Source organism: Tamandua tetradactyla, chromosome 3, assembly GCF_023851605.1.
Source record: "Tamandua tetradactyla isolate mTamTet1 chromosome 3, mTamTet1.pri, whole genome shotgun sequence".
NCBI lineage: Eukaryota > Metazoa > Chordata > Mammalia > Pilosa > Myrmecophagidae > Tamandua > Tamandua tetradactyla.
Genome location: NC_135329.1, coordinates 113,413,612 through 113,426,429, shown reverse-complemented (window position 1 = coordinate 113,426,429; position 12,818 = coordinate 113,413,612). Strand labels below are relative to the sequence as shown.

The 12,818-nt window shown below is 37.2% G+C and overlaps 1 protein-coding gene and 1 long non-coding RNA gene across 3 annotated transcripts in view; one reads left to right on the top strand and one right to left on the bottom strand.

The window, feature by feature from the left end:
- Positions 1-12,818, bottom strand: part of ARHGAP15 (Rho GTPase activating protein 15) — a 612,447-nt gene that overhangs the window by 58,582 nt on the left and 541,047 nt on the right. The gene's annotated exons all lie outside the window — the stretch shown is intronic.
- Positions 277-12,818, top strand: part of LOC143677597 (uncharacterized) — a 32,524-nt gene continuing 19,982 nt past the window's right edge. The window contains exon 1 of the long non-coding RNA XR_013172712.1: positions 277-441. This is a non-coding gene — a long non-coding RNA (uncharacterized LOC143677597). The remainder of the gene's footprint in view (positions 442-12,818) is intronic.

Here is a 12,818-nt window from a genome sequence, read left to right as displayed (position 1 = left end):
ACCAGGAAACTCTAGCTTTAGGGAACATATGATCCAGGCAGGATGGTTTAAGAAAGGATAGGGGTTATTTAATTGGAAATAAATGAATTTGCAAGGTCTCTGCCATGATACTTAGGCAGGACTGTGAAGACACCAGGTTAAAGAATTATGAACTTTTCTAGATTAAGTTAGGGCTCCCTCTTCTGTGTCCCACAGCTCTTAAAACGTTCTACTTAAAAGACATATCACGTGGTATTCCCACTGTCGGAATGCCTGTCATTTTCTCCCATTAACTGGGAGTTTTCTTGTAAAGCCAGGCAGCACTTATACTAGTATACAGTATAAGTGCAATGAATGAAGGAAGAAAGAATGAGAGAAAAAATGTATGATATGAACATGGAATTTGGAACAAACGGACCTTGGAATTCTGTAACACTTCTTTTATTAGCTCTGTGGTCTTGGGTAAGTTATTTATTCTTTTTGAAAAATACCTAAAATGTTAGTTTTATGATTTATATACCATAGTATGTAATACACCCAGCAGAATGACCAGTAAAGTGTAGGTACTCCATATACGTTCATGCTCTTTTTCCTCTCATTTATTTTGAAGCACAAGCTGGGTCCAGTTCAATTTCTATTTCCATCAGTTAGCATACTACCTGGCTGTAGTTCATTCAACATGCAGTTGATGACAGTTGGGGAAAATACACTTGTAATAGTGGTCTGGCATCATGCGACACATTGAATACTTTGTGATGGGCTGAGAGATTGATGATCAGATCAGTGAACAGATATTTACAAGAATATTTACAAAAGTAGGATGGTGGTTCCCAAGTCTACCTAGAATGAACATCCTACATGAGAAATATTTTATCCTATAAAATATTATATTTTATAATATATGTTTCTCTACTTCCATACATACTTGAGGAAGCGGATAAGTGTGTATATGAAGGTTTGTGGCTAAGTTGTACTTAAGTCCTAGAGGAGGAGTGGGATGCTGGCTTAGAGAGGGCTAAGACATCATTAAGGAGGAACAATTAATTTTTCTTACAATCTTATCAGGACACAATCTTTTAAAAATATAAGAGAGCTATGGTTTCCCATTCAAATCAATACCACGCCCACTCTTCCTTGACTTGAAAAATCAGGAAATAACACAATAACTTCTGAGTGGTGGAACATCTAAAAATACAGTTGGATATATTAAAATTGAAATGACACCTTTGCAGATCTGGTTTATTGATGTGTCATATTAGGAGCTGGAATCAGCACACATAACACAGGAGTGGTTAATGAGCTAAGATTCATACACAGCTTACTAAAGACGTGTCAACCGTCTTCAATTGTTTCAGTGAGCATCTGAAAGACAGCATTTTCTATTAATATTTCTCCTTCAGCATACAGTTTCTCATTATTGTAAATTCTGAAAGTTTTGAGAAGACTCTGACTTTTTAACCTTATGACTAGAGAGGGGAAAGAGAAACTTTTTCTACCTGGAAAATTAAGGCATCACTTAGGTAAAATGTAGACTAAGACACACAAAATCTTTCCAATAATAAGCAACTCCATAATTCTTTCCTCTTTCACTCATCTTTGCTTTTGCTCTCATTTCTTCATGATTTCTGTATTCATTCTCTGTTCTTTAATACCTTCATTTTGGTTTCCTACCCCTATTCAAATAGCCTCTCCGATCTCTTAAGCTGTGAACCCACACTCGCAAACAAAAACTTTCTCTAGTATTTCATTTTTTACAAGCCCAGTAGGCGATTCCCAACTATTCCTTCTTTCCAAACTACACAGAACTTGCTGTTGTTAATGTGCTCGTGCAAAAACAACTTCGATCGACTTAGAGAAGAAACCTCTAAGACATGGGAAATAGCCTTTAATGATATGATAAGAATGTGGCTTTTTAGTTTCCCCCTAATTCATGGTTTTGAGGGCACATTTTTAGAAATGCGGTTTATGGTAGTTAAATTTGCATTTATCTGCATGAAATGTTGTTACTAAACCAAGGACATTTACAACCGAATGCATTTTTTGCGAAGAGATAAGATAAAGTTCTACGATATGGAAAGAGTCCTTGCAGGGTAGAACCCTGGACCTAAAGACCCTGGACACTTTTCCAGCTCTATCACCCATGCATTTATTATTCTTGACTTATTTATAACTACACGTTAAATCACATTTCAACATAAATTCTGTTTTGCTATATGGGTTCACCCAGAGGAAGAAAGATTCTCCCGGCAACTGATGTATAGAGAGCGCTATTCATGCTATTTATCTATGATTCTTAAAGGACAACTAACCCCCCTTTGTTTTAAGGAGGTCAGTATCACAGCTGTTCTGCTTCTGAAAGTTATTCTGGAATGTACAATGCATCCTGTTTGAAAAACATCATAATCACTTATATGTCAGGGCTATATTTGGAAGTGAGCAGTTCTCTAGTTTCTATTCAGTTAATACTTTTTATATCATGGCTATTTCAGAATTCAGTTAGAGGAAGTCCCTTGCTTTTATGGGAATGGGTGTCCTCCAAGGACATTTTATTTATTTCAGCATACCCCACAAGTGAATAAGCATCTTTGAGGATATGTTATTTAACTGGAAAACTTAAATTGGCTGTTGAGGAATCTTCCAAGGTATGGCAACGATTGCCTCTGAAATGAACTTTAAATAGTTTACATTCACTACAGGAAGAGGTACTCTGGAGGCAAATTCAAGCCTCACAAATGGATACAGAACACATAATTTGAACTCGTGTTTTAAATAAAAGAAGTTGTATTCATGGAGGAGTTGGAAGGAATTGGATGAGAACACTTGCTCTGTTGTTTGATTTAGGACAAGCTGCTCAAACTTTTGATGCCTTGGGTTCTGTACTTGAAAATATAAACATGATACCTATTCCACAGGATTTTTGTAGAAGTAAATGTTTTAATTCACACAAATGAAGGGCATTTAGCAGGTAATCAATATAAGTTCCTTTTTTCATTCAAAAGAAAAATCTATTTTTTCTTTTTTTTTTTTTTTTTACATGGGCAGACACCAGGAATCAAACCCTGGTCCTCTGGCATAGCAGGCGAGCATTCTTGCCTACTGAGCCACTGTGGCCTGCCCCAAATCTTCTTTTTCTTGATGACACTTTCTATCATCCCTGATACATGATTTCTCATGGTCCCGGGATGTATCCCAAACCACATGCAGCCTTACATTTTATTCTTTAGTACCATTCTTCCAAAAAAAAAGGAGCTACCTACAGTATGTGATGCTTTTGTAAATACATATAGAATGCCATTAATTATCAAAGAGTTTTGGTTAAAATTAATAACTAGGCAAATAGAAGTGTCATCACAGTAAAAACAAGGAAATACTATAGCTTTTGGTCTAACCATTACTTGAAAGTTTTGTAATTTTTCAAAGAATTCCCCCTCCAAATGTAAAGGCCATATTTTACATTTCATTCTTAATGTCTACAGAAAGCTGGTAAGTTTGGTTATAAAAAATGTTAAGCTATGTGCCAAACAGTTCAACTTGAGAATACAGGGCAGGAAAGACCCAACAGGAATTGAATCTACTTGACTTGGTTACAGCACAAATTTTTCTCTGGTGGGGACCACTTATGAATTAAACTTCATCACCTAATTTGCACACTAGATTTTGATTCAACCCATAGTTTCTCCTTCCAGGACATTTAGTTTTTTTTTTTTCCTTAAATGAACCAGCCCTTTGAGGAAAAAATATTAAAAATGCAAATAAGTCCCCACAGAAATAAATCTCATTATCAGAATTACTCTAGTCAATTTATTTATATGAGTAACCTTAACCTGTGAGGAAAGCTGCAGCTCCATGGTCAATTTTTTGGGGGGGCAATGCATGGTCCAGGACTTGAACCTGGGTCTTCTGCATGAAAGGTGAGCATTTTACCTCTGAACCACCTGTGCACCGCCCTGTCTTTTTTTTTTTTTAACAGTTGAATTTTATCATAAATAGGTCTGGTAACTTGTTTCCATAGCTGGGCAACTCTGATGACCTTATTCATCATCCCCAAATTTTCTGATATCCTTGCTTTTAACTATTGTGGCTTGCTGAATCAAGGCAGCAGAATTTGATACAAGTTCAAATCATTTCCTTCAAGAATTAACTCATCTTTCTGGGCTTGAGATACTAAACAAGCAATGCCTGGCCTCATCTGAACATTGTGAAGATATATATATACACACATATATATACATGTATATATATATTTTTGCGTGGGTAGGCACCAGGAATTGAACCTGGGTCTCTGACATGGCAGGCAAGAACTCTGCCTGCTGAGCCACCGTGGCCCACCCTGTGGATCTATTTTTCACCCGAGAAATTCTGGATTTCACCAAGAGACTCACCCTCCTGAATTACACAGTAGATGGGGAAGTGTGCATACTTGGACCTCTTCTCAGAATGGAAGCCCAGTGTCATCCCCTTGATCCTGTTATGTGCACGGCTGACCTCAGGAGAAGTGCAGCCAGCTCCTTTCCACTTCCCTGTCATTTCTCAACCTGAAGTCTCTTCTTTTTCCTCCACTGAGACTGAGTCCTACATCCATGTGGCTGAAGTGCCTCCCCAGGGTTCACCCAGGCCCTTTGACAATGACTGTGAGCTGCTTTGGCCTGATGCTGACATCTTCTGGGATGTAGATGGTCTGGCTGCTGAGAATGGTCTTCATTCTCACAGTAGAAGCAGCCAAGAGCTCAGTGGCCATTTAAGCACTGTTCCAGGAGACATGGGGCAGCCAGGCAGCCAGAGTACCTCCTTGGAAGCAAACCTAATTTCTGTAGGAGCGACTTCTGTTTCCTTCTGCCTCTGTTCCTACCCTCTGTCAATCAATAATCGGAAGATTATTCAAAGAAACATAGATTTATAAATTAAATAATTTATAGAATTTTAACGTATGGTTGAGGAAGACGAATATTTATTAAGGCCTGTGCTCACCCCGGGCAGATACAAAGTTGATCCCTGTCTTCAGCCATTTTACAGTCCAGATAGGTAGATAAAATATAAAATATGCCAAAATAGATGCTTATATAAAGATATGTCAAAATATCTTTCTTCTGACTGAAGGGATCTTCTTCAATATTCATTAATGTCAAAAAGTTTCCAAGATGTTAGCTCATTCTACCAAAAGAATTCAAAATAATAGAGAAATGCAACTGATACAAGTCAATGAAAGTCAGCTTTTATATAATCAAGTCTGAAGACCTCTTAATTATTCTTAACTTTTTATTCATCCCCAAATACATTCATGATACAATAAAAACATCTTTTCCTTTCCATGTAACTCTGTGATATTATATGGGCCTCTAGTTTCATGGGCCTCACACTGGGGATGAATTTGGGAATAATATTAAAGTTTGAGGCCCTAGGTAACTTTCAATAAAAGGTATTGCTTTTATGCAATCAATTTTAGAACGGTAACAGTCCCCAGAATTCACTAGCCCCAAACTGTCTCAAGCCAACTCCGCACTCCTCAATTTTGCAGTCGATGGCCTCTGCTTTTGTCTGAATTCAAGTGGTAGGGGCTATGGCTGACCCTCCAGCAGCAATCATCATGGGAAAAACATGGCCTTATTGTCCTCCCTGGAATTGGTTATTCTTCAAAGTAATTTTGGAGGTGTCATGGTGCCCAAAGTACATTTCTAGAACTTATACAGGACACTAATTCATCCTCAGGTGATAGGTGGTGCTGAGAAAATAAAGGTCACTAGCTATTTTTTTTCACACTCTGCTGTCCTTTGCAAATTTTCCTTAAACTATATTTATTCATATGTCTCTGGTTTCCCAAGTTTCTTAACAAGTCTTCACATTTTGAGTCATTTGATGTCTGCCCAATCGCAAGCCAGCAATTCATTTCAAATATTAAAAGTACCTATTTATAGTATGTATTATTTTTGTACATTTTCATGAGGTCAAAAATGCACAAATAATTTTCCAGGTTTGAGGTTTTGACTATGCGTCTAATATTCTGACTCTTTCCATTGGTAAGCAAATTAAGTATAGAGAGGATTTTTAAAAATCTCACTATAAACAATTTAGGGCCTATCACATAATTTGGAAAGATGTGAACTAAGAATTACTTTTCACTATCTTTCGGGTTAAAATACTCTTTAATAAAGCATCTTAAACTTTATTTACAACCATTTGTTTTGAACCAAAAAAAAACATCTAGGAGATGATGGTTAGTGTGGTGGGCAGTTTGTCTGGACAGTCCATTCGATTTGGCCACAAAATGACTCCAAGAACTGGGGAGAGTTAGTGCACAAGCATCAGAATCCTTTAAGAATCAGGGAATACAATAATTTTATGAATCAGCTTTTTTTTTTTTTTTTTTTTTTTTTAATTATGAGACTATTGTGAAAGAAGAAAGACAGGCAACATGTGGTAACTTTAGTCAGCATTTCTGAACTGGGAATGATAAACACCTCTGTCTAGCACTGGCATTTATCAGTACTGAGATATTATTACCACGTAGAGGCACAGCATGGCTACTGTTATCATCGGGAAAAAGAGCCCGCTAATCTTAATGGTTTGTAAAGCCGTTACCTGCACTGGTCTGACATTTATCATGATCATTTTACCACATGGGTCCTACATAGCAAAGGTCTTTTATCTGGAAGGGACATCACTATGAATTATTATTTGCAGCTAGGTAGAAAATTGTATGTTGTAGATACCTTTTCTCATTATAAATCACATAGTCACATTTCACCATTTCCCATAGAAAGCTGCTGAGCCTAGGTTTTTTGCCACAGCTTGCTTTCCTCTCCTCTTTCTCTTTTTTTACAGTTTCTTGAAAATATTAGCCACTTTCCATTAGCATCCTTAATTTAACTTTTTGAAGAACCATGGATATGGCAGATGTGCATATGGACACATTTTCCCTACAGTTAGAGGACTTTTCTGCACAAACATTCCATGAAATGACTGCCCTGCACTCTATAAATCGAAGTGGATAAACTGGCCACTTTTCTTTTTTTTTTTTTTTTTTAATGCTTATTCTCTCTTCTGTCTTGGTGGCCAGGCTTTTCTCTGTTTTTGACCTTGTCAACAGAATATTTACCAGTAGATCGTACAAAATTACTTATGCTTGATTTGAAATACTCAAAACAAAACAAAACATAACACGTATGCCATTTCTCGTCTGAAATCCTTAGCTTGGAAATGTTTTCTCAAAAAGAGTAAACTGTAGTTTTCTTTTATTTATTAGTGATTTTTTTCAAACTCTGTTTGAATATGTTGCAATGGATTAGAAATTGCTTTCAGAAAATGTGTTTAAAAAGATGCTTGGGTTCTATCCTTAATCATGTATGTCCTAAAGACAGACATTAATACGAGGTATGGAAGAAATATGGATATAAAGAAGTGCATGCCTTAGAACCATGGACAATGTCCGTAAAGTGAAATGCATTAAGTCGACAACAGGGCATTACAATGAAAAGCCCAACTTGTTTCCCATGGGGAAGAAATGAACAAATTCTCTCTTTTGTAAAGATTGCGACAACTAATCTTCTGAAAGAGATATTTATATATTTTCTTCTTCCTCAAGTGTTCCATTAGGAATAGACAAGCCAGAAATTCTACACTTTTATAATGAAGAGAGAGGAGAATTCTTTGCCATTTTTGCATTTAGGAAGAAATGTGCAAGAAGAATGTGACAATTTAAGCAAATCAAGATTGTTTCAAGTGGATCACAAACAGGACTTTGTGGGATATTTAATACTAGCATGTGAAGTAAACAGTAAATTTGAAAGGAGGATTTTCTCAATGGTCTAGTTCTGATGTGTTTTCCCATTTCTTTGTGTGTTTAAAAGAGGTTTGGATGTGGTGTTTAATATTGCTTCGACTCTTTTGCAAATGAGTTCTGGAGAAATATTCGCACATGAAGGAAAACTGATGTACTGTAATGCTGACAGCAGCTGGGGGCATATGAATGAAGAAACCAGCATCCTGAGCCCGGATTTAGCAAAAATAAACACCTATCATCCCATTAAAAAAAATCTATCATTTTAAATGCTTCTGGCCATCAACAGCAGACCAGTCTGCCTTTGAAGAAGCCCAACATTTTTTTCAAGTAACTCCAGTTCCTTGAGGGGAAAAAACAAACAAACCACTTTAACCTGTCATGGAGTATTTTGCTTACCTTATGATATTTGTTTCCATATTAATTTTTGTATTATTGTAAATTTCCTCCAAAACAAAAATGAAACAAAATGTGCCTGTTTCAGAGACTTGCCTAATTCGGGAGGCCATGAGAGGGAGACCATTTGTGAAATTAGTCTTATACTTTTACTGTTCAAAATGAGTTGGCTACAATTTGGTTCATTCATCTAAAATTTCTGTTTTAAAAAAGGGGGTCTAATATTCCAACACACTGCGTTATCAATCTAACGAAAGGCTACACTGATTTAAAACGAACAAACACAAACACTGGAATTCTTTTATTCCAGAATGTCTCTTTTGTTCTAGTTTAACACCATCCTGCTATTATTGCCCCCAAAATACGGTAACCTGGGAGCATTTACTATAATTAGCAAGGGCCTTTGCTGCTTGGATTTTTCTTCTTTTCTGGGGAACTGGGTGAATTGTCGAGTGCTAATGGAAGTCAGAGACTTCTAGCAGTGGCTAGAGCCAGGCAGAGAGCGGGCAGACGCTTTAAGCTTCCCACTGAGCTCAGTACAAGCCTCCCCGCTGTTATGTTTACCATAGTTCTAATGTCTGTGAAAAAAATTCTTGATGCAACTGAATTATGTTATGCTCTCTTGTTTATCTAACCCCCCATCCTCCACCCCCACCCAATTTAGCAGATTCCTGTTGGCCCTGCCCACATAGAAAGTTCCTCCTCAACTCTGTAACCATCTCACCACTTAAATCCTTGCCATAGAGTCCAGCTGTTTTGCAGCCTTGCTTAGAAGGATCACATGTGGCCTATCCAGAAGTTTCTGGGAGGATTGCAACACACACACACACACACACCCTGCTCAACTCATGCCACCTAATAACTCTACCCTCCTCTCCACTGCATTTTAATATCACTGGAGGTAATATGAAAGCACCAAATTTAATCATCCAGCATTGACAATATTAGCTTAAAATGCAAATGTACTTGGTGAAATACTGTGTCTTTAAAGAAATCTATCTAAAGACCTCAAACTGTCGCTGCAAACTGAATAATGTGCTGTAAGATGAAAACAACCAATTTGAGATTTGAATCAATTTATTCTTTTTCCTTTTCTTAAAAATGGTTTTCTCAAAGAAAATGACCATTCCATTATATCGTAAATTGATGAATTCACCAAGTGTGGATGTACAGTGAAGTTTTTAATGAATATTCATACCACTCTTTCAATCCATTAACAAGACTTAAGAAAATGAGGATGCAACTCATTCTCATTTAGATGGTGGGGAAAAAAGTGGAATTAATAGGAAAAACATCACTTGGCAAAGTTTAACTTTAATGTATCAAACTCCAGGTGCCAGAGTTTGAGGAAAATAACCAATAATAGCCATTTTTTACATATTTGATGGGACTGATTATGCAATGTGCAACTCTAAATGGCTTATAGCACATTGTAGCATGGTTCCATCCCATTGGCTACAGTAGGGTGCAGGCAGATGGATGACAGTGACAGGGAGAGAAGTGCTTTTGCTTAGCCGTGCGTTAAGATGCCATCCAGAAGCTCTGTGCACTGCAGACACTTCATTAGGATGCCAGGATAATGGTAAACTACCACTCAGAGTGACACCCCATTTCCTGCTTACTGAGCGCTCCAACCTCGGCAGATGTCAACAATCTCACAGTGCTACAGAGCAGACCTAACTTTCCAGCCACTTTGACTCCAATTTTTTCCCCTTAACAGTGCCATACATTATGTGCAATATGTAACGGCAAACACCTCACTGAAAGCAAAATCTGCCCATTTGTTATGGCCATGGTGTTTTTTTCTTTTCCTTCTTCTTCTTCTAAAAGGTGGGGAAAAAAAGAGTTGGGTAGGAGAATATGTCCATTCATTTTTATAACCTCAAAATTTCTTGCCATAATTTCCATTTGCTAATCAGTTCAAAGTGTTAATTATGTGGTGAACTCTGATTAATAGTAGCTACACTCCTATCACAGGGGACATGGTGGCTTCTTTTAATTAATGTCCATTTAGAAGGTAAGAGTTTGTGGAGTTCTTTTGTTAAAGATTTTAAACTCGGCTTCAGTATGCTTCTTAGTTGTCTGCCAAGAAAAGACTAACTTGAGCATCTGGATGATATTTCCTCTGCGAATGTATAACTTGAGGCCATTCGCACACCTCCTTACCAGCAATTCAAGCCAATAGAAACTTCTTTTTTTTCTACGGTGCAAAGTCCAAGATTCTCTTTATAGAGGATCAAGGTGTTGTTTGGGTCATGGAAAAAAAAAATCCCCCAAATGGAAAAAATATATACTTTGAAATCTATAATTATGTTAAAATGATTGATTTATATTTTGTGTTTCTAAGCATCTTCTTAGAAGCTCAACGGCCCTTGCAAATGGCAGACCTAAAAATAAATATCCTCCTTTCAGGCCTGTCACCATTTCCAGGTAAAGACACAAATGTAAAGAAGTCATAGGTAGGGGTCACATCCCAAGGGAGGAAATTGAATGTAAACTTTTAATGTGATGCCCTTGTAAAAAAAAAGCTGAGGCAAATCTTGACTTTTGATTTAAAGTGGCAAACCCCCAACCCCCAACCGCCCCTTGAATTTTAACTAAACACCCTTGAAGACAAAGAAAATAGATGAAAATTCTTATAGTAAGCTTAAGCATGGACTGACAGTCAAAGTAGTGACAAAATTTAAGTGTAATTTCCTCCAAGGCAGGTTGAATTTAACTGGGAAATGCCACTGGTGAGACAACCTGTGCTAGTGAACCAGAATGCCTGCCTTTCTGAAAGATGACGGAAACCTCCTTATTGTTCTTCAGCTGTCCAATTTCAGAATCAAAGGCTCAAGGCCTATGCCAACCAAAAACTGGGCAGCACTCTCTTTCCTACAAAGCCAGTACTACGTGGGGTGGTTTGAACGCTTTCTGTCTCACCAATTCCTGGTCCCTACGACAGATGAAGATTTCTCTTTTTTCTACAACAATTTACAGATAGCAATTTCCAGAAAATACCAGCGGTGACTGTGGGTAGAAGGCAGAAAGGGGGCCTTGATAATGGCATATATCACAATAAGAACTGTAGTCCTATCTGTAAAACATAGGAACGGATGGAGACTGGAAAAACCCTGCAAGGAATAAATTCTTGGAATTCTAATGTTTATGTACTTTATCTTTTTAGAGTGCTGGAGAGTTAAGGAATAGGGCCGGAGAAAATCCTATTTCAAGGCAATAGGATCATAGGAGAAAAAAAAAAAAAAAGACTAGATAAGTATTCATGTGAGAACCATGCTTATCAGCTTGCCTTCTGGGTATAACTCTAAGACAAGGATTAGACTAGAACCAAAGCAAAGAGTAAAAGGCAGTATGCACAGAATGTTGGCTGTATTTTCTCCTTTTTAGATGAGAAAACATAATCAAATCTCCAGCAACATGGAACCCATAAAAACCTCATTCCAGATAGGAGAATATACTATTTCTCAGAAGAAGCACAGAATTCCCACCATGACTATGGGTCATAAACTATTTAGCATCTTCAGTAGAATTCAAGACATCAGGGTGTCTAGTAAAAGGATTAGCAGATGACAGGGTAGGAATAACAGATACTAGGATAAGAAGATAAAGAGATAGATTATGGTAGAAAGGGCAATGGGGAACCAAAGAATGCAAAACAAAATTAGATTTTGCATTAAAGGCTAAATTGCTGCTGACAGAAAATTAGGTCAGTGATATGGATGACGAACTGGAGAAGCTTCCCCAGAATGTGGAGTAGAAGGCAAAGACACAACACTGATGGAGAAGAAGACATACTGGAAGTCAGAGACTTAAGAGATTATCTAAGATTTAAAAGTATACTTGAGAAAGAAACCACAACATTTGAAAAATATGCAATAATTAAGGACAAAACTAAGCAAACGTTCATTAGTGCAAAATAGGTCTCTATTCAAAATGGCAATTAAATCCAAGAAATATCATTGAGTAGATACTCAGCTTGATGAATTCTAGTAAAACTTTTATTGAATGACAAAGATAAAGCATTATCCTATGATCAGACAAAAGCAAGACTAAATAAATACTCAGATTTTACTAAGTCTTTTCTTGCTAACTTCTAAAAGAAAAAGAAGTAGCTACTGAGTTTATAAGGAAAAAAAGTTCTGTGGCCCCAAATTGTAAGCTAACTCAAATGATCTTTTGCATGCTTTCTTGCACAAGATAGCACAGCTTTCTTGAAAAGCTCACTTGAAGGCTTACATAAGCTTACCAAGTGATGAATCAAAATTTATAACTCAAGAATAGAGACATTATAAATAAAACTGAGCCTTCCTTTACTTAGTTTAGATCCAACACTCAGAAGTCCCTGTTGGATTATTTTTCTCTGTCCTCCATTCCTTTCTTACTACCAGGAAATGCCTTTCTTATGGTCCACCTTTCACTTCACAGTTCAGGTGAAAGCTCTGGGGGCATGTAATGACTGCTGGTCTTCAGTTCCGGCGTTTGCTAGCACACACCATCATTGGAACATTGTGCTGCAGAGTTACTAAACAAGTTTTCTCTCCCCCTCTTAAAAATCAGAGCTGCAGAGAACAGCACAATATTTATTTCTATTGTCAAGAATCTTTAGTAAAGATGCTTGGTATCTTTAATAACTGCATTGAAACAACTAAGTCATGGCAGAGAGCAG